Source organism: Esox lucius, chromosome 13 (genome assembly GCF_011004845.1).
Source record: "Esox lucius isolate fEsoLuc1 chromosome 13, fEsoLuc1.pri, whole genome shotgun sequence".
Lineage (NCBI taxonomy): Eukaryota > Metazoa > Chordata > Actinopteri > Esociformes > Esocidae > Esox > Esox lucius.
This window is the reverse complement of record NC_047581.1, coordinates 6359024-6380783: the sequence shown is the minus strand read 5'-3', so window position 1 is coordinate 6380783 and position 21760 is coordinate 6359024. Positions and strand designations below refer to the sequence as shown.

The window sequence follows — 21760 nt, the reverse complement described above, 5'->3', positions numbered from 1 at the left end:
ACAAAATGCACAGAGTGCATATAGGACGTAATTACATTCCTAGGAACACAGAGAAAACATTAATGAAATAGTAAGTAAACAACATTCTTCCAAAACTATACATATTATAATAAACAAAATGGAGAGGTTTCATTCCAATAGTGTGGGTACTTAATAGAACAGATAGGAATTCTGGAAATCTTTAAAGCAACCAGCCAATACATAAATATAAACATAGATTTTTGGTCTGGGGCATATTTTCTCTGATTGATGATCAATTCCAAAGAGTGGATGCACACAAGCCAAAAATGAATACAGCCTATTTTAAACGTATGGGAATGGAAGTCTTATTTCCATTACAAAAAAATATATATTAAATGAATGATACGCGATAATAAAAAATCCTGTTATTTCCATGGTTGTCTTTGTTGCTTAAACCTCCTTGCTAACGGATTAGCCAGTAAGGCAAAGCAAAGACCCAAATCTCAGATGGAGAAGAATGCCAACATGTTGAGGTTGAAACAGGAAAAGGGTTTCCCTCAGGTTTCCTCAGCTTGACTGAATGTTTATTTTACTGCTTGTAAAAAAAGGTCTTACTTCAGCTAGTCTCTACTAATTATTTCAGCATTGGTGAGAGCCATTATTGAAAGTTCTGTTGATCTTCCTTAAGGGTTTTTCATTCAGCTGTTCTCACGCAGTATAAAACACCTCTGGGGATAGTATGGATCTGTGTTCTGTACTTCTAAGAGTGCTGGATCAGTTCGGTCTGCAGAAGATACAGGGGTACCCACAGGGCACACATCCATATCTCACTGTTCTCAAGTAAACAACTGAAACTCAACCTTTCCCAAGATGGTGTATGTGTATGCACGTGCGGGTGTGTGTGTTCAAATGGAGCAAGATACGTATTTGACTCTTAGCTAAACAACACAACCAATACATCCTGAAGGGAAGTCAAAGAGCTAACAGAGATCATATGATTGGTTCAATGGCAGTTGGAAGGATTTTGGCATCAGTACAAAATGCTCTGGGCTATTCTTTCCTTTGGATGTTGTAAAGTAAGTGAAGCATTTTGTTGGGAAGAGCCCTCCAAAAGTATTGCATTTTAGCCATTACCCCACAAACAAATTTAGACAAGAAAGATATGTTACTTGTGGCAAGGCCAGGAAAAATCAAACTTTCAGGTCAGCAAATGCCAACATTAAGGTAAATCATGGTGATGGGAGCATCATACCTGAACTCCATTGAACATATGACCTGAAGATCAAATTTCGTCCAACAAAAGCTGACATGCTGCAATTCAATCTTTATTGTATCATTTCAAGTGTACTGGAATATAGAGACAAAAATAACAATTTCACTTCAATATACCTTCAGAGTTACTGGATATATGAAAGTTATTGATCAATTAGGCTATTACAAAAATACATTGTAAAATATATAATTGTACAATGTATTATTGTAAAAAATAATAAATAGTAAAATGTATAAATAGTCAAATTTAAGAAATACATTTGAATGAGTAAGTGTCCAAAACATTTGGACTGGTAAGATATATTATTTAGATAAAAAGTATAATGTATCCATCTCTCCTTTGGGCAACAGTCCAGTTCACAGAGTCTAGTCGGGTATGAGGGGATATCAGCTGAGTGTTCTTCCAACCTTGACTCTTTTCCAGAACCTATTGGAGGAAAGGATCAGAGGGGAAGGATCTGGCTTTCCCTATTCGGTGAGTTTTGGAAGTGAGAGAATTCTTTTAGTTTCCCTAACTTGGAACCTGCAACTCCTAATCTTGAAGTGTACTGAAATTTAGGCTGGATTCACCTAAGAGCAATGGGTATACAAAGTGAATCAGAATGTGAACTCCTGTATGCTGTTCCTCAAAATGCAGATTTGCCATCAAGTCTCCTCTCCAGTTCTGGGACCCAACCGATGGCTGTTTATCCCAAACTGCGCAGTGCTATGGATCTAGCTTCTGCCTCAACATTCTCCCTCTGGAACACCAAGTCCTTGAAAGCTAGGCCAGAAAATCAGTGTTTGAACAGAAACATGCACTAGCTTTGAACAGATATAGCGTTTCTGGTGACATATTTTGTTTGATTATGCTGTTGTAGCAGCTATTTTTATTAATCCTATTGGAAATGGTATGTCAGTGTAACATATTTACATTAAAAGGTACTTGACTTATATTAAGTCTTGGATGCATTTGTCTTCCACCATATTTTTTTTGTTTCACACACACAAAATCACAGCCACAACTCTTATGAAAGTAAAATGTGGCACTGTTTTAGTAAAGATGAAAAGAATGAAAGCTGTATATAACTCTAGAGACTTCAGCTAGGCATGCATTTAACTTTTATAGTTTGTTACTTTCTAGAAAGCTCAAGTTACTCAGAACCTCAGCCTTCTCCTCCCAGGGTGATTCCCAGCATGCATTGCAAAAACAAATTCACTGCTGTAGCCTGTGGAGGCAAGAGAGATTAACAATCAATATTTCACCAACACCCAATCCTTATTTCTTTCCACAATCAACAATTCATCTCTTAAGAAAGCCTTGCACACAAATGCCCTGTTTCCTGTATGCTTCTTCTTTGCAGGTCAGATAAGATCAGGGGTTGCATGTATTAAGAAGTGGGAATGCTAGGATCAAGACCACCCTGTTCTTGTTCACATTTCAAGAGAAAAGAAAACATGCTAGACTTATCTTAGTTTTCATTACATTTCCACACTTGCAAACCTTTTGGAGGGGGCTCTATCAAAAATGTTGAGCACGCTACCTTAGAAGGTGGTGTCCACTGGCAGCTGGGAAACCCCCGCAGCCACCGCAAGGCACTGCACAAAATAAGCTAGGCCTAGATAAAAAATAATTAAAAGCAGAATTTGAGGACGAGAAAACTCCACTCGTTGAGAGACCCTGAGTTTTGAATGCCAGGTAAAGGAAGCCTGTGAAGTAGGTTACATAAAAGATCATAGCAGCCCAAAGCAACATCAGTGTTAATGTCGCCAACAAAAATAGTGATGAAAATATTAGTTAAATACCTATTTTTCAGTGGCAGTTGACGAGACGACTGAACTGACTAAATAGAAACAGAAAAAACACAAGGATTGCTGGCCTTCTAGGCAGGGTTGCAAATAAAAAGAAAAGATAAAGATGGGCAAAAAAAACACGGACAATTGACAGAGGAAGACAGGAAAAAGGAGTTATAGACAGACAGATCTATGCTTGAGGTGTTCGGCTCACAAAGAACAACATTCATGAGACACAAACCAAATGAAAATATGCTGGTGTAGTGCTTTGATGCCATCTGTCAAGACTGGTGGAGGCAGTGTGGTAGTCTGAGGGTGCTTTGGTTGTGATAAAGGGGGTTAAATGGGATCTTGAAGAAGGAAGGCTATCACTCCATTTTGCAACACCATGTCATACCCTGTGGACGGCACTGGATTGGAGCCAATTTCTTCCTACAGCAGGACAATGACCCAAAGCCCAACTCCAAACTATGCAAGAACTATTTAGGGAAGAAGCAGTTCCTTTCCTTTATATACACACAGTGCCAGTCAAAGATTTGGACACACCTACTCATTCAAGGATTTTTTTAAATTATTTTGTTCCACATTGTAGAATAATAACATCAAAACTATGAAATAACACATATGGAATCATGTATTATTTCTGAAAAGTGTTAAAGAGATCATAATAAATGTCATATTGTTGATTTTTCAAAGTAGCCACCTTTTGCCTTGATGACAGCTTTTGCGCAGTCTTTGCTGTCTGTGCATTCAAGCAACTGGAATAGACTCCTCCAATCATTCTGAATTAAGAATTACCGCTAACCATATACCTGTAAAACCTGTATTTTTGTTCACATTTTATGTTCATGTATTACAAATCATAGGTTACAGGTTAGATTTAAGGTAAAACATTTGTGGTACAAGTTAGTATTCAGGGTTGGGTTGAGAATTAGGAGTTAGGTCTAAGTACACTGACTACTACAGTAGTAGTTTGTGTGTGTGTGTGTGTGTGTGTGTGTGCCTGAGTCTATCAAGTGTAGAAGTTCATTTGATCTGTTGGCCAGTCATTTAACGGTTCAATAACACTGATCCTCTATACCTAAAACCACTGTCGATGTAACAGCCAACACACCTGGCACAGAGAGATAGAGAGAGAGAGAGAGAGAGAGAGAGAGGATGGGAGAGTGAAAATGAGGGAGGTAAAGATAGGGTTAGAGACAGAGAGGGTGGTGAAAGACAGAGGGGATTTGAGGAGGTGGAGAGGTAAAGAGAGAGGGATGGAGAAGGTGAAATAGGAAGAGAAAGGTGGTGGACCACCGGAGTTCCTGCTTCAGCCAGGCTAATCATGCATACGGAGTCTCTACTTCAGCCAGGCTAATGAAACGTACAGAGTCTCTACTTCAGCCAGGCTAATGAAGCGTACGGAGTCTCTTCTTCAGCCAGGCAAATAAAGCGTACGAAGTCCCTGCTTCAGCCAGGCTAATAAAGCGTACGGAGTCTCTACTTCAGCCAGGCTAATGAAGCGTACAGAGTCTCTGCTTCAGCCAGGCTAATGAAGCGTACAGAGTCTCTGCTTCAGCCAGGCTAATGAAGCGTACAGAGTCTCTTCTTCAGCCAGGCTAATGAAGCGTACAGAGTCTCTTCTTCAGCCAGGCTAATGAAGCGTATGGAGTCTCTACTTCAGCCAGGCTAATCAAGCGTATGGAGTCCATGCTTCAGCCAGGCTAATAAAGCGTACAGAGTCCCTGCTTCAGTCAGGCTAATGAAGCGTAAGAGAACTCATGAACAAATGTAGCACAATGGCCAGCTGGCTAGTAACACACACAAACACACCAGTACACTCTCACACAGACACACGCACATATGGTGTCTTTAACAAGGCTAATAAAATTACCTGACAAAAGAAATAATGCCTACATTATCCTTGTTTGTCACTGTCAGAAATCCTAGAAAACTGCATGATTGGAAGGACAAAATAAATAAAAGTAAGACAAATTCAACCATTACTATTAAAAAGTACAAACATGTTGTAGTTCATGCAGAAGATTGTTTATATCCATACAGAGAAACCTGTTATAGAACATCTATTTCCTTCTAGAACAGTCACATTGGTAGATAGATAAGGAAGAAAGGACGGAAGAAAGGACAGGAAGCATTTTCATGGGGGTGGAAGCAGACAGACACTCACTTCCTTGAAACATCTATGTAGGTTCAGAGGCTGGTCAGAGGGCTCCTCGAAGCTAAGGTCAGGCTGCTGGAGTTGGACCCAGTGGTTCTGTTCTCTCAGGGTCTGTGAGACTTCACTTCAGCGTCGGGTGACCTGATCCTTGGACAGAAAAAGGAATATACAGCTGTCTTAGAACATCCCGGCTTCACCCTACAACACACAGATGAAAACCATAAGATGTAGATCAGGATATTAACACACAGGCAATGCAAGAGAATTGTTTTAAATAAATGAGTAACAGTGCCCTCCTCACACACACACACACATTGTTTAAACATGCTTATTGGCAGGGTGAGAGAAGAATATATATTGCATTGGCAGGGTGAGAGAAGAAGAGACAGAACAGAGGAGCTCCAGTGTGTCTGCTAGTAATCTGATGTGAAGTAATCTGGACAGAGCTGCAGCAGAAAGGCCCAGAAAAATCGGCGTTCTGGTTCAAATTTTGGGCTTTATGATGCGACTTCAGTGGCTATGTTACAGATGAAACAGCGTGACTTGGAACATGAGCTCTCACACAGACACACTCTTTGGCTAATTTGTCACAGCAATGTTGACATGATATAGAAAGCTGTAACCTAGATTTTCTCTGAGCCTATAGTCTATGCTTTAATAATGTACCGTTGATTTGATGAGTTCAGACAGAGCAAAGCACAACATTGCACATTGTGCATTGTTTCAAAGATGGCATCTGTTACCTACAGATCAAGTCCAGACAGAACATGAATTAAAAAATGTAGGTAATGAGATAGATTTTTAGTTATCATGATGTTCCAAAAGCTGTTTGGTCGAGATCATGAAATAATTTTCTAGTGATCACGGCATCACATAAAGCATAATCTAAAGTATCAGGTATATTCACTAGCTCAGATGCACAATCACCAAATCAGACCGTAGTATATGTGCGTTACCCCCTCTCTAAATTGAATGAAGAGATAGAGGGTGAAGTTTTGGGGTTACTGGTCATGTTGCATGCATCATGTGGTATCAATGAATGCCCCGGTCCCTGTCATGATCTTAATAAGTCCATTCTGGATATCCATTGTTCCCTGGTACCCTAATTTCCCGCTCATAAACTGTGGCTTATACGCAGATATTATTTTTTTTTCAACCACAGTTAATACATGGGTGCGGCTAACACGAGTTTACATTTTTAAAACCGTTTCCACCAGCAAACTTTTTCACAGATGATTGCTTGATGATGTAGAGGTCTCAGAAACTCATGTATAATATTTGATTCAATAAAATATGATACAATTGCCATTACAGTGTTTTCAAACAAATTACTTTGGGTAGTTGTAGGTAGGTACAGTAGGTACAATCAATGTCAAACACTGCACTGTCTCTCTATTTCATTACTTTCACGTGTATTAAAAAGTGGAAAACTAGAATGTAATCGCTATAAGTGTTACGTAGGCTATATCACTGCTGAATGTGATAGTTTTAACGACATCGTCAATACGTCATTTGTGCTGGAACTGTAATTGTAGAAATAAATAATATTTTGCTGAAGGGTCAGTAATTGTAAGTGGAAATAAATGGGCCGATTGGCGAAGTGCTAATAAATCAAGCATCACAAATGTTAGCTATCATAACTAAGTCACCTGGAAAGCGAATTAGCCACACATTCACCCAGCTACCAACAACGATGCTCATAGGCATTTTCAACAAATGTTAATGTCTTTATTTGATTTTATTATATTTGTCAGAGAGCCCATGTGAAGTCTAAGTAAAGTGTCATAATAATTTATGTTGCGCTGCATGTGTAATTTATGTAGACAGAATTAGCTTTCATTTATTGCATATATGTATAGTATACTGTATAGCTGTACATATAAATAGCATTTGTAGTGTTTGTTTGATTAAAGTGCAAGGAGTTTTATTACAGTCAGCTTTCATTCTCTGTGAGTGTCATTATGAGCAAGAGGAAGGGTGGCAGTGATTGACATTCGTCCGTTTTTTGGGCAGCCTCAGAAAAGTTGAGAGCAGTTCAGATCAGAAATGGTTAGTAATCGATTCCTGACCATCATAGCAAGAAACACCTCTTGTTTACTGATAATATTTATATCATGTTCACTCTGGTGCGTTCAGAGTATAGAGAGAGAGGGAGAGAGGAAGCATGAGGATGCAGGCAAGGCAGGGACAGCAGGTGACATGGAGGTGAGTGAGAAAAGGAGCAAATATTGATGACTGATCTGATATGGCCATGTTGGTGTTGTTCCTACAACATCATACATAATGTTGGCACATCTGAGGTTAGGTTTAGGGACAGGTGTCTCTTAGGTTAGGTTTAGTTACAGGTTTCACTGAGGTTAGGGTAAGGTCAAAGGGTGGGGGGTGGAGGTATATTCTGTCTTTGGACTGGGGTAACCAACTAACTACAGGTCAGTTAAAATGATGGTCCTGGAGCAACATTAATTATGATGTTGTAGGAATAACACCAACACACCGATATCAGATTGTGCAAATATTGATGGTTAAGAGTCTTTTTATCGGGGACCCGTAGACCCCCTGCCAGATTTCATCCCCCCAATGTTGTCTCCATGGCTACGGCCTTGGGAAAAGTAGTATAATACCATACCTGTCAAGTATCCCGTATTTTACCCTTCTTTCCCGCCGTCCTTCCGTCTTAGTATTTTCCCGTAAATCTCCCGTATTTTAGCGTTATTAAAAAATAATAATACCCCGGGCCCGGGCGGAGTAAAAAAAAAAACATTCCCAATCTGAGCTCTGTCACTAGCCTACTACAGGGACTGTAGGTGGCAGCCAAGCGTGCCGCACAAGCCCTGAAAAGTGAAGCCAAAACGTCTCGATCGCCCCCTAGTGAGTGGTCCCAGTATAGGTCATAAACCCCGCCCTCCCCATGTTATTCAATGGGACGCGAGACCAACTAAACAATTAAATTACCCTTCAAATATATTTTTTCCGAAGCTGGTTTCTGTCATTTACTGTAGTTTGTATCACGCTAATGTAAATTCAAGAGTTTGTTTTTAAAATAAGTTTGTTTTTAGTTAGTTATTTAATGCTCTAAAAACGGTGGTGTGACGTCGTGATTCACAGCTGTGATTGACAGCTATCTGAGCCGAGGAGCCACTGAATCTTCGGAGGACTGAGGAGATTAGAACTTTACATTTAATCTCTAAATTTCTAAAATTGATATAATTTCACACGGACATAATGGGTTGTTCTGCAGTACATTGTGCTAACCGATCTGGCATTTCCAATCGATCTTTGAATTTTTTTCGGTAAGTTAAATTTATAAGCTATTTAATTAGTAAATAAATGTAATGGGCTAGCTAACGTTAGCTAAAAGACAACAAGCCTCGTTAATAGCTAGCAGGTGATCGTTAGCTAGAAGTTACCAATTATTTTTGTATTAGGCCTATTCTAAATTAAGGTTAAACATGATGTAAGTTAGGCTATAACATATCGTCTAGGTTTAACAAGCAAAGGTTGTACTGTACTTGGACTTGCGATTGATTACGGTATGCGCATTCTGCGAGGGAGAGTGAGGGCGCGGCACAGGGGTGGGGCCATTGATTTCGCGGCTTTACGGCTTTACTTCCTTCTCGCTACTGCGCATAACTACTGCGCAGAACTGGTCCCAAGATCGCTATCTGCGCAGACGCAAGTCCAAGATGTCAGCGTCGTATCAGGACACTGGTGGCTTCATTTTTCACCAATGGAAAAGAGCGAAAGGGCGTCGTCCATTATTTATACAGTCTATGGTGGCAGCTGTCGCGAGGTTAGTGTGTGAGGTCAGGTGACAAGTGATAACGCGGGAAAAAAAAGAAAAAAAAACAGAGACGGATGATGGACGCTACGACAGAGACGTACGGAAGAGGATTAGTGCCAAGCAATAATAAAAAACATTAAAGTCATTATAATGCGATAATAAACTCATTAAATATCGAGAATAAAAGTCATTGTGTTTCGAGAAAAACTCGTCGAAATACAATCTTGAGAATAAACTCATTAAATATCGAGAATAAAAGTCAAAATTAAATGTAGAGAATAACGCATTCGATCAGTGTGCATTGCATAGCCTACTGATATAGGACATGGCAGAGTTGGATCAATTAGTCAAGCTATATTATAGACTTTCAGTAACAAATAAATACTATCAACTTTAGCTAATTATGACATAATTATAATTAGCATACGAACTTTAAAGAGAATTGGCAAGCGGCTAGGTCTTTTTAGAAGAAAAAAATCTGTCCAAATGTGCGCGATGTACTCGCTTTTGTCCAACATGAATTGACAACCAGTGGACAAATGCAAGGTTATCGCTGGCTTCACCTACGCGCGTTTCCCAGGATACCATAAAACGGATTAATAAACTTTATTCTCGATATTTAATGAGTTTATTCTCAAGATTGTATTTCGACTTTTTTCTTAAAATGTAACAAGTTTAATCTCGAGATGGTTTTATTTTTTTTATTATTGCTTGGCACTAATCCTCTTCCGTAGCGATCAATTGGACAGCGAATTTACTTTTCTGAAGAGGAGCAGGGTTGGGGACAGTCACGCGTTTTGTAAGTTTTGTAACTGCGACTTTAGCATCTCACACGGGGGAAGGAATGATATATGTCAGCACCAGAAATCCGCCAAGCACAAGCGCGGGCTAGAGGCACATAGCAATGCAGAAACTGTGTTTAGCATGGTATGAAAGATTGTTACAGAGAATAGGATGATGTTAGACAACAGAACTGTTTGCGCTCTACTCTCATGTAAAATTAACCACTCTGGCCCAGCCCACAAATACACTCCTTCCAAAACAGTCTTAAAGAATGCAAAGTCTGCAACAAATTTGTACAATAACTCACTAAAAGAGTAAAGAAAAGTCATGTGAAATGAAACGAAAACTGTAAAAGAAAAGCAATATGAAATGAAAATAAAATGTAAAGACAAGCAATGTTATAAATTATAAATGTTTTCAGCATTCTGCATCAAGTGGTGATTTTAGCTTTCTTGTACACCTGTCTGAAAATGTAAGGGATACTGGAGCTTGGTTGGGGTGGTGGGACTGCTCGCAGTAGGTGCCGGAAAATTTCCCTTATTTTCAAATCCAAAACTTGACAGGTATGTAATACCGGTCACTGTAAGTGATTCTTTTTGGAGTAAAACCTCCGTAATATCTTCCAGACTGAGGCATTGCAATATGCAGTGGAAGGATATGTTCACTATACTCAGATAAACAAGGAAGGGGACACAATAACTGAGCAAAGCATACAGACCTCAATCAAAGAATGAGAATCTCCATGAACTCAAACGTGACCAGCACAGCCTTGTGGACTAGTCATGCTCTTGCACTGCTATCACACTTTTTGTGATATTTTAAATATTTCACATATTTGTTCTGGTTATCCTGTGTTATATTCTTGCATGCCTTTAGTTTGGGGAATACTGAGGATTGTGATCGTACTGCAGACAGGATGGTTCAGGCCCCATCTCACTAGACAACAAGTATGGAAGTATGCCGGAGGGTCAGGGCAGGCTAACCCTGTGCTAACTATTGACATACACAGCAGGCTAACCCAGTATTAACTCCTGACACACACACACACAGAGAGCAGACTAACCCATTTTACTCATAACTGACAGGGACACTTAAATGTCTCAGAGGGGAAAAACTACATTTTTTCTCCATCTACACCATTACTTCTTCAGTCCTCTACTCACCAGCTATCATAGTTTCACCCCTGGGATATGTGTGTTTGTGCCTATCTGTGTGTTCTTCTATATGCATGTGCACAAACTTCCAAAGAGTCATCTCCTTAAGTCCCTCTGGGCTAAATGTCTGATGGCTCCCTCTGCAGAGATGAGGAAATAAGTCCTGGCTTGTCAGTAAGTGAATGTGTGTTGAGGTAATCTGGCCATGATGTATAACTGTTATTCTGTGGTTTTCAAACCTCTCAAGGATGCAGAGAAGTTTCACCATTTTGTTGTAGCCTTGAACTACCTCACCTGATTCACCTAGTCAAGGGCTTGATAATTAGCTGACAAGTATCTTTTGGGTTACTTGTCAGCATGGAACAGCTGCAGGTCCCTGAGGAGAGGTTTGAGAACCAGAGTTAGCATGTCTTCATAATGTCTCCAGAGCCTTGTCTGGCTCTTACCTACTGAGTAAACAGCTCAAGCATAGAATTGAACGCCTTATGTGGCTAGCTCTGCTGTGTCTGTCTGTGAACATGTTAGAGCAAAGCTGGTAAAAGCTAGCATCCTGTAGTTCAACCAAATAAAAAATGTGTCATTTCTGATAATGAGGTACATGAATCTGGTTTTACTTTCCGTTTACTGGTCAGACACTCTAACCAACGGACTATCCTGTTGTCTCACTCATATCTCCTGCTCTTGTCCGATGTACTGTTGGCATAATGTGTCAGGATAATGCTAAACAGAAAACCAAAAATAAAACAGTTATTTGGACACTAATGGTCTTTGTGTGTATACACAATCCGGAAAATGACACAACCATTTCCTCTCATTGGGAGTAAGAAGAAAGACAGGGGAAAGGCTAAGCTGAATCTGCCTGCCATAAAAAGGGTCTGAGCTAAATAACCAGTGAAGCCTGACTAGATTATACAAGTGGGAGTCTTGACTGTCCTGCTTGCTGATGTTTCGCTTGGAGCTCCATGGGCATTGCACATTGGCCAAGTCCCCGAGGTGGTTCTTGGAATCGTCAACATGGATTTCCTTGTCTGGTCACTCAAAAGCAAACTAAGGTCGTCAGTTGAGCCAATTTGTAATTGTTCGCCCTGACTTGACCAACTTCCTGGGTGGATGTGCAGTGTGGGGGAAAGCAGAATGGCCTGGTGCATGTGCCTAGGTGGAACACATTCCCTCCCCCATTCCATGATGCAGACTCTCTCCACTCTATTTGTAGTTGCAGCAACAAGACAGGATCGTAGGTACATCACTGAATGGGGGAGGGGGGACGTTCAGAGAAGGGGGAAAAAAGGTCTAGATATATTTCTCTACTTGTGTCTTTCGCTTCTGTCCCTAATATCTCCCTTTTCACACAATTGTTTCAGTCACATTCTCTCTGTCTCTCTGGGCGAGCGTTTGAAAGACAGCGATAGTGTTTCAAAGACTGTTTAAAATGAATCACAGTGTAATCCACAATAGACAAAGTAGCAAAATTACCAAGACAGCTACCAGGTTGAATATTTCTATATCATAAAACTGATTCACATGAGCATACAATGTCACATGAGCATTGATTAATATTACATAACATAGTTAGTCAATTAAACAACCACTGTAACAATGTATTTGAGAGACAAGTGCTCACTGTGCAAATGCATTTATGTTTTCAATTAACATTTGGTAACATATGTATGGTGTACATGTTGTCAGTAATCCACGCCAACACCAACTGTGTTTTGCCCCACGCATTTCTTTTGTTGTTGAACAACTTCACACCTATTAATTTTGACCTGTACAATAATCGTACCCTAAGAAACAATGATATCAGACTTCGACATCATATCAGCCAATAAGATCACACTTCGGCAATATATTAACCAATTATACCATATCTCCACGTCATATTAACTAATCCAAAAGACATCAGCCAATTATACCTCCAATCATAATATTTCTTATCTGCCTGTACAAGTTGTTCAGGGTGGGAGTGTCATGAATTGGCCTTGCTGAACCTCCACACGCAGGGCTAGCTACTGCTGGGTTGTCATGGCGTTGTCACGGCGTGCTCCTGGGTTGCTATGGTGATTCCTCAGTAATGACTCCCTCTGGGGCGGGAGGTGAAGGAAGTGACCTTTTACACAGGGCACAGCTGAACATTTTAACGTGTCCACACCTCCATCTCAAAAGCAGTCGCAGGCATCTTAAGGAAAGGTTGTGAGGTGAAAATGTTTTAAACGTACTAGATTATCTACCAAGATGCAACCAGGATGTCAGAAACCTTTATCCATCGTCTTCCGAAGTACTGCACAAACCGTCCTCTTGATCAATGTACACTCGACAAAAGCCAAGGTCTGTGGAAGCGACAAACAATGCGGGTGCTGTTCTCTGCACATGCCGCACGTGCGCACCCAGATAACGCACAGAAAACCATTTACATGGAGGATGAAAGATACATGATTAAACGCCACTGTAGTATCACATAGAATAACTTTGTCTCAACGTGTGAAAACAGCTCAATTGCATTCCTAGCAGAATATAAATTCAGTTCAGTGTCGAAAAAGCCACTAGGTTTGAACAGGTATATGGTAGGAATATGGCAGCATACAGACGGATAATGCCATAGCATTATGTGTGTGTGTGAGAGAGAGACAGTGAGCTAAAGAGAGCGGCCTCGCTGAGAGATTCTCACAGGTGTCCATTGATAGAGTTTGAATACTCAGCCATGCACCTGTATGAACATGGCTGCCCAACAGGAATTCTCCCTCGAAAACCCACACCTACACTCAAAGACATGCGCACAGACTTCAATAACAAATTGAGGTCCAGGTTTCTGAAGACAGCTTAGCTCAGGTCTGTGAACATTGGAGCAGTTTGACATTTGCTGGAAGCTATAACATTCGATAGTCCCTCACACAGACACACACACAAATAAGAAATGGCTAGGATCTCTAAAGTCAACTCAGGTTAGCTCTGAGAAAATTGGAGAAAGGTGACTAGGCTGGAAGATAGAACATTAGACTGTCACACACACACACAGACAAACAGGGATCACATCTGTGGTGTGACAGAAATGGTTTACCCTCTGCTGTCTGACAGGAACTCTGGGTAGTGTCAGAGCAGGGTTGGAGATCAACTCTGAAGAGAAGCTTAAAGAGAGAGCACAGAAAAATTTTTTAGACAGCTACCAAGGACACTATCTAAGAAATAAACACTCATGCGTGTGTACACGTCCGCTCGTGTTTGTTAGCGTTGTTGGAAGACCTTTCATGTTTTTGCTTCACTGCACAACATTCCTCTGGCGATCACATTCCTTTTGACAACAACATGGCATTTCATCCTCACAGCAAAGGTGCACGACCTGTGAGGGCAAACGTATCTTACCACGAGTAGTAATGGTAACATTTGGTTTGCTCTTTATAGTGTCATAAACGTTTTTTTTAACTGTTGGAAACAGATGTAGCACCAGACATAGTAATCATTATCTCCACTAAAATATGACTTACTGTTCTCTGTCCGTTTCAATTCCACTCTGAATTGAGATAAATATTGGTGCACTCTCAGCACTGTTCCGCCTCCATTTTATTGAGCTCTGATGTGGAGAAGACGATGAATAAACAGCTTTGAAGTCAGGGAGTGAAAGTAGCATACTCAACAGCTGTGTGTGTGTTGTGTGACCAAAGAGCTCCCAGGCTATAGCCCCCCCCCCCCCCCCCCCCCCCCCCCGCCACACACACACACACACACACACACACACACACACACTGCACCAGCAGGGCAGTTAAACTAAAGCTGCATCCCTATCTGTATTCTCACAGCACCTCCTCGGCACCGCAGAGCCCTCTGACGTGACTGACAGCCACTAACCTCCGTCACGCCTCAGTCTGCGGCTGCCACCCAAGCAGGGCACTTTCCTACACAGGGCCGGCACATTTGTCCAGAGACTAACGCAGCTCTGCTCGTTTTACAACAGAGGCAAATGGCTGCCATTGTATTACACTGGATGTGACACACCTATGCTGTAGCTGTCTGCAAGACACTCAGACACGTGCAGATAGCTCTATCAAGTTTTGGGAAAATGGAGGAGTCAAGGTGCTGATATACTGGTCTGTATGCCTCTCAAAAAAGGCAGAGCCAGCATGTTTCTTGTATGTCTATGGTTAGAAAAAAATCTAGTCAGTAGCAGTCCTGGGAACAAAAAAAGCTTGCAGACGAGGGAGGTCGAAGGTGTATGGCGAGAATAACAGGCGGGCTACAATCGCGTACATAACGGCGCATTAGAACTGTGGTGGGCAGCACACCAACTCTAAGCACAAATAAGCTCATCAGTCTTTGTCACGCATTAACGCAGCCGACCCCAGGTGTTTAATAATTGATATCAGATAGCCACAAAAAGAATCAGTTACAGTGGGCACGCAATTGACGAAACTGGACAACTGCATTGTGGCAAAACTCTGGTTCTGACAAATACTGATTTAGTATACTTGAGTGGCCCGCACAGCCCTCCAACACCAATCCATATCGAGCGTCTTTGGGATAAGATGAAACAGGCTGTTGGCACCAAGCGTCCAATCTGCAGGAACTGGGTAATGAAATCACGTCAGCAGGGACCAATGATCCTGTGGCACATTTAAGGTGATTTGTAGAATGTAGGCTCCCCAGAATTGAGGCTATTTTGCAGGCAAAAGGGTCCAATCCAGGACAAGATGGACGTACCTCCCTGTCGCTCTCTTTCTTTTGTCAGAATGTATCTTTCTCTTCTCTCTTCTACCTCCTCCTCTGCACTGTCTTGTCCGCTTCAGAACCCCTTCACCCCCTTCGCCTGCCCCTCTCCTTTCTCCCTGGCCTGATACCTCCTGACACCAATTTCTCCTGCCATTTCCTTCTCTCACTCATTCTCCCTCCCTCACATCCTCCTCCTCTTCTCTGTCACCCTCCCTCTACTAATTCTCACTCCTTGGTGCAATATCTCCTCATGCCCGCCTTGATACCATTTCATTCCTCGCTCCTCTGGTCCCTCCATCCTCTATCTCTGTCTCTCTCTCCCAGAAATACTCCTAGTTATTGCAGTAGGCTTCGCCTCAGTGTTCGCTGAGTTGATGTGAGATCCACTCACTCGCTCAACTACCCTAGTCACAACCACTTCCACACACTCTCTCTAATACACACACACACACACAAATAAACACAAACACTCTCCTGAAGCCTGCAGGCACTTAGTGCATGCGGTGGAGAAATGTTAACACGTCATGGAGGTTTCTGTGTGTGTGTGTGTGTGTGTGTGTGTCCGTGTGAGATGCTGCACGGAAGGTTAGGCTAACAGTGTGAGATGAAAGACATACCGTCATTAAAGCATCTGATTAAAGCAGTGGAATAATTAACCCCTAGAGTTAGAGAAGAGTCTTGTGGTGTGTAAGTATTAGCCAGAGCAGCAAATGGTTATGTAATTAAGCAATAAGGCACAAGTTGGGTGTGGTATATGGCCAGTATAACACAGCTATATCTGATTGTTCTGCTAAACACTACAAGGAGTGTCTGGATACAGCCCTCACCCTGCATTAATCCACCTACTAACACTTTGCTTGTAGCATAGTAAATTGGTATTATTTAATGTTTTTCCAAATCTAAGCTCAGCATCATTATTTCCACCAAAACATATTCCAATAGTGAAATTAACAAACAACATTTGTGCTCTGCATGAATTACAGATTAATGGTTGTTGTTTGCCTATTCAAGTAGCTTAATTTATGCATTTGGTTGGATTTGAGAATCAATTAATAGAGAACCCCACTCTAACCACATTTCAACCTTAACATCAAAAGACAATATCTTGACCCTGCAGCTGTCCAGAAAAGAGGGGCTGATATGTGTTTTATATAATAGCCTAACATAGTATTACTGACAACGGTGTGTTAATCAAGAGAACACTATGAGATGGTAGAACTATGGGATCAAAGACCAGCAACTTTCTATTTAGATTTACATGGGCTACATTAAGATGGGGCCAGTTATTGTGGTAAGTTAAGGACTGACATTTAAGGGTTGTGACAATTAGCATTTATTTAATTCCAAGTCAAGTACTGTCCATAGTTTGCAATAAAACACAGCATGTCTTTAACAGAATGCACTGCTTTTTAAACATTTTGTAAATTAGGATCAAAATTTGAACACATTCCACAATTATGATTAGTCGTGATTAACTACAAAAGATTATGCAATTAATCACGATGAATCATTTTTATCGTTTGACAGAATGAATATAGATATAGACATAAATAGAAAGAGAGGACATTTTATGCATTATATAGTACTAACAATGAGGGAGGGCGAGAGAGAGCAGAGCAAGAAAATAGTGAGAGAAAAAACATTTGCTCTGGGTTGGAGAGAAAGAGAGGGGGATAGAATAGAGAGCAGGAATATAGAACAATAAATATGCACCAACAAAGAGAAAAAGAGAGAGACTGGGGCAATATGGAGACTGACTGAGAGAGACCTAACAAAAGGAGGGTGAGTTGTGGAATGCTAATAGCCTCATTTCAACAGGACATTCCAGAGTACAACTCACTTTATTAATATTCTGTCAGCTTCTCTGCAGTCATAAAGAATGGAATAACAGGAATATTTAATGGATTATTACTGCCCATCATCAAACACACACAGACATTCACACACACACATTTAGGTTTTACTATCAAGGTGAGGACCGGTAATTTAGCACCACCAAAAATAACTATTTTACTGTAACCCCTAAACTTAATAACCTAAACTTTATACCTAACCTTAAACTTACTGAAATCCTAAACTTAGCCCTTAATGCCTAAACCTAACCCCAATCCTTAACGTAAACTGAGTTAAATCAGATAAAGCTTCTTGTTAATGTCAGGACCTGCCATATCTCCTCTATTTGCATGCCTTTCTTTGTTTTACAATTATAGTCAGACCGGAACACATTCACTCACTCAGACACACACACACACTCTCACTTATGCATACACACACATGCATATACAAACACATTCACTCACTTACACACACATACACTTTTAATTACTCAAAAACATTGATAAACGCACACACACAGACACACGTACTAGTGCCTTTTCCCAACTTCATACATCAATAGTGACCCACATCCAAACTTTGTTTATCCAAAACTCCTCATCAAATGCCAATTAACAGTTTTGCACATGAAAAAATACAGATTGGTGTATAATTAGGCCATTCTCAGAGAATTCACTCTATCAGGAGCAACCTGCTGATTGGTCACATTAATATGCAGTAGCCAACGCTAAGGTTTAGCCAGCATTAAATATTCCTTTTCAACTGTAATAGTATTACTGACAACGCTGCTACTGTGCACTGTGTTCTTGATCCAACTGACACACTCTTTTCTAGTGCACTTCATGGCCCCGTTGGTCAAAAGTAGGGCACAGGGACTAGGGAGCCATTCTGGATCAGCCTGTGATTCATAAATTCAAGCGAGATCTTCTATTAAAAGAATGTCCTTCAAGGAAATAATTAACTAGGAACAAACAAAGCAGGAAGGCCAGAAATATGCACACAGCCTTCTGCTGCATTACTCAATCCCTTCATACATCCTTCCCTCAATCACACATCCATCCACCCTTGGTGAAAAAGATTGCCTGGTCATTCCGGTACAACTGCTAATCTTTGAAATACATAAGTAAATATTGCATCATTCAGTCAGCCTCATTACATCTTCCAGTTTAAAAATGACCTTTGTCCAACTCTGATTTGTCCAAAAAATAAGTGACGAAAAACAAAAAAACAGAAAAACAAAAAAATGTGCCTCACGTATCTCAGCCCTGGCAGAGTCTGCGTTAAATAAACTCTGCCCATGGGATATTGGGGTGACTGCGAGGTCAGTCATAGTTGATGGTCTGGGAATTAATTCTCCTCCAGTGTGTGTGCCGGTAAAAACTTCCTGGTCGAGCTAGCATTGTGATAAGAAGCAAAGGCTCCTCTGAGGAAATGTCAAAAACTTGGACTCTCTCGTCTAACTGTGGAGTCTGTCAGTTCCTGGCTGAGGTGCCTCTAGGCATCTCTATGCCCCCAGATGCCACAGCCAGGGGTTGACTGTGCGGATGCCTCTAGGCATCTCTGCGCTACTGTTTCTGTTCTCCCCAATCAGAGGCAGCTGCTCCTTGTTGTCTCTGATTTGGGCCCCTATTTAAGTTCTGTTCCTTAGTGTGTGGATCATTGTTTCCACCAGATGTTTTTGTGTTATATGCGTCAGTTTGCCTCTCCTTTTGTTGTTTTCTGTTCAAGTAGACAGAATGAACATTAAAAGGAATGATTCCCTTGTACTTTGCACCTGTGTCCTGCCTCCTGCCGTGACATAGTCGCTGCAACCAGATTAGGCCAAAATCACATATTTGACAGTACAAAATTGGCAAGGGAGAAAAAATGTGTACAATTAACCAAAAAAAGATACACTATTACCTCCTGATATGTATGTAGCTGTAGTGATTCCTTACCCTATCACTAAATCAAACCCAGCTTGGATGCTCAGAGGAGGTCATATGTAGGTTGGAAGTGCCAGATGTTTTCTGTCTACCAAATTATATTTTAATATTCTGTTGACATCACTACACAGAATAATAGGCATTTTGAAATGCATTCTTTCATGCTCTAACTACAACCATTCGGCTTGCCCTAACCACTCTTCACGGTAGCCTAATCTCTTTTTTTATGGGGTCTAATTTGCAGGTAATCAGTATAATATTTTTTTATAAATATATAAAAACTGCTATAATTGCTGTAAAGAGAGAATATTGCAATATGTATTTTTTTTTATAATTATATTGATACTTGGACTCCAACGAGCTGAGATGGAAGGGTACGGCACTTACAGACACAGAAAGTGTATGCACTCGCTACTGTTTGTCGCTCTGGATAATACTGTATATAAAATCTCGACACACAATGTAATCGCCATATAATTATCTGAGAATTATCTGAGGTCCATGGCAATTCCCGACACTAGTTAAAAGACATTAGAGTTTGGCTGTTGTAGTGGTTACACAAGTCTACCCAAACAAAGTTAGGACATGTTTGTGGACACCATTCTAGTTTCCAGACAGGGCCTTCTGGCTAGTGGACTATCCCAGATACGGATATTAATTTGGTAGGTCTAAGCTATTCCCTAGGTGATCATTCGTTCACCTAGAGCCAGTCCTTATATGTGCCACATTTCAATATCACTACTGTAACTCCTGTTTGACTCCCTTGGGTGTGCCCAGGGCATGAGATAAGAAGATAAGTCAGGAGTGCCAGGATCCAGAGAGAAGCAAAGCACCAGGTAGAGAAACCTTCATAAATGTCTTTGGTCCATTTGGTCCAAAAGTCCTCCATTCGCTGTGATATTATGACTGGTAAAGTTGTGTTGTATTGAAATATGTTAAATGATGCGGTACTGCCCTGCCCACAGAATAATTCTGTGGGATATACCGTACCACACACAGATACATCTAAAACCTAGGAGAAAACACAACACTGATTAACTACTAGTTAGGTTTTCGGTGCATTGTTTTCTGCGTTCCCTGCTGAGTGGAAAATACGTCACTTAACGAAGTCTGAGATTTGAGAAACAGCTAATTAACAAAAAAGGTGGCTAAAAATATCCTAGTTAAGAACACAAAAGATTGTTTTGGACTACTGTCGGTGAGCTCACCGGTGAGGTTGTCTCATCGCCCTGGTTCACCCACATACTGACAGCTCATTAGGAGAGAGTGGGAGGTAGGTAGTGAGGGAAAGGGAAGAGGCAGGGCCCTGAGACTGTCTATAAACATCTAAGAACGAGCAAAAGACAAATCCCACGTCTGCGTGACACCAATTAAATAAACCAAAAGCCACACATTTGAATAGAAGTGTACAGTAGTCTGAAACTGTGACACTGGAAACCTCACAGTCTGCACAGTGCCGCTCAACAGTATGACTCAAGTCTCAACAACCCAACTCCTGTCCTATCGCCTTCAAGCTGACTGTTAATTGGAGGCCGATAGTAGAAGAAGGCACTGAAATGTTCTAGTCCTAAACAGTGAGTAGCAGAGCAGAAAGCCAACAGAGCTTTATAGGCTGACTTTGTGTTTAGTAGTGGACTACTTTTGGTTGGAGACTATGATCTGTGAAAAAAAGGGAACAGGATTTTATTTGGGATATGTGTGCAGTGTTACCAGATGCAGTTTTCCTGCACAATTGGATTCTTTTAAAGGACCATGTGCAGGCAGAAATGGGCTTGGGCAGGTTGATTTACAGATAGGGTTGTATAGTAAAAATAGTGTTCTTGTAGGATTTCTGTGGAGTCCGTGGATGATTGGGCAGTATAATGTCACGAAAATATGGCAACTCTGACTGTGTGACAAATTGATGAGAATTGTTGAAGCACACAGCCTTTGTTAGATACTAGCAGTGTGGATGCTATAAATGAGATGGCTGTTTGCCCATGCTGTGCAAATCATAGACTGTATATAAAATGGACGACGCCCTTTCGCTCTTTTCCATTGGTGAAAAATGAAGCCGCCAGTGTCCCGATACGGCGCTGACATCTTGGACTTGCGTCTGCGCAGATAGCGATCTTGGGACCAGTTCTGCGCAGTAGTTATGCGCAGTAGCGAGCAGGAAGTAAAGCCGTAAAGCCGCGAAATCAACGGCCCCACCCCTGTGCCCCGCCCTCACTCTCCCTCGCAGAATGCGCATACCGTAATCAATTGCAAGTCCAAGTACAGTACAACCTTTGCTTGTTAAACCTAGACGATATGTTATGGCCTAACTTACATCATGTTTAACCTTAATTTAGAATAGGCCTAATACAAAAATAATTGGTAACTTCTAGCTAACGATCACCTGCTAGCTATTAACGAGGCTTGTTGTCTTTTAGCT

At 41.0% G+C, this 21760-nt stretch overlaps 1 protein-coding gene across 10 annotated transcripts in view; it reads right to left on the bottom strand.

Annotated features, from left to right (window-relative positions):
- apba1a (amyloid beta (A4) precursor protein-binding, family A, member 1a) overlaps positions 1 to 21760 on the bottom strand; it is a 118156-nt gene that overhangs the window by 75696 nt on the left and 20700 nt on the right. For 7 of the 10 annotated variants that reach the window (XM_020052662.3, XM_013136606.4, XM_013136609.4 and 4 more), the window contains one exon: positions 5177 to 5365. The gene's annotated coding sequence lies outside the window, so the exon portion shown is untranslated. Of the gene's footprint in view, positions 1 to 4882; positions 4943 to 5176; positions 5366 to 21760 lie in introns of all 10 variants that reach the window. The other 3 variants (XM_013136607.4, XM_020052663.3, XM_020052661.3) reach the window with 2 other exon arrangements.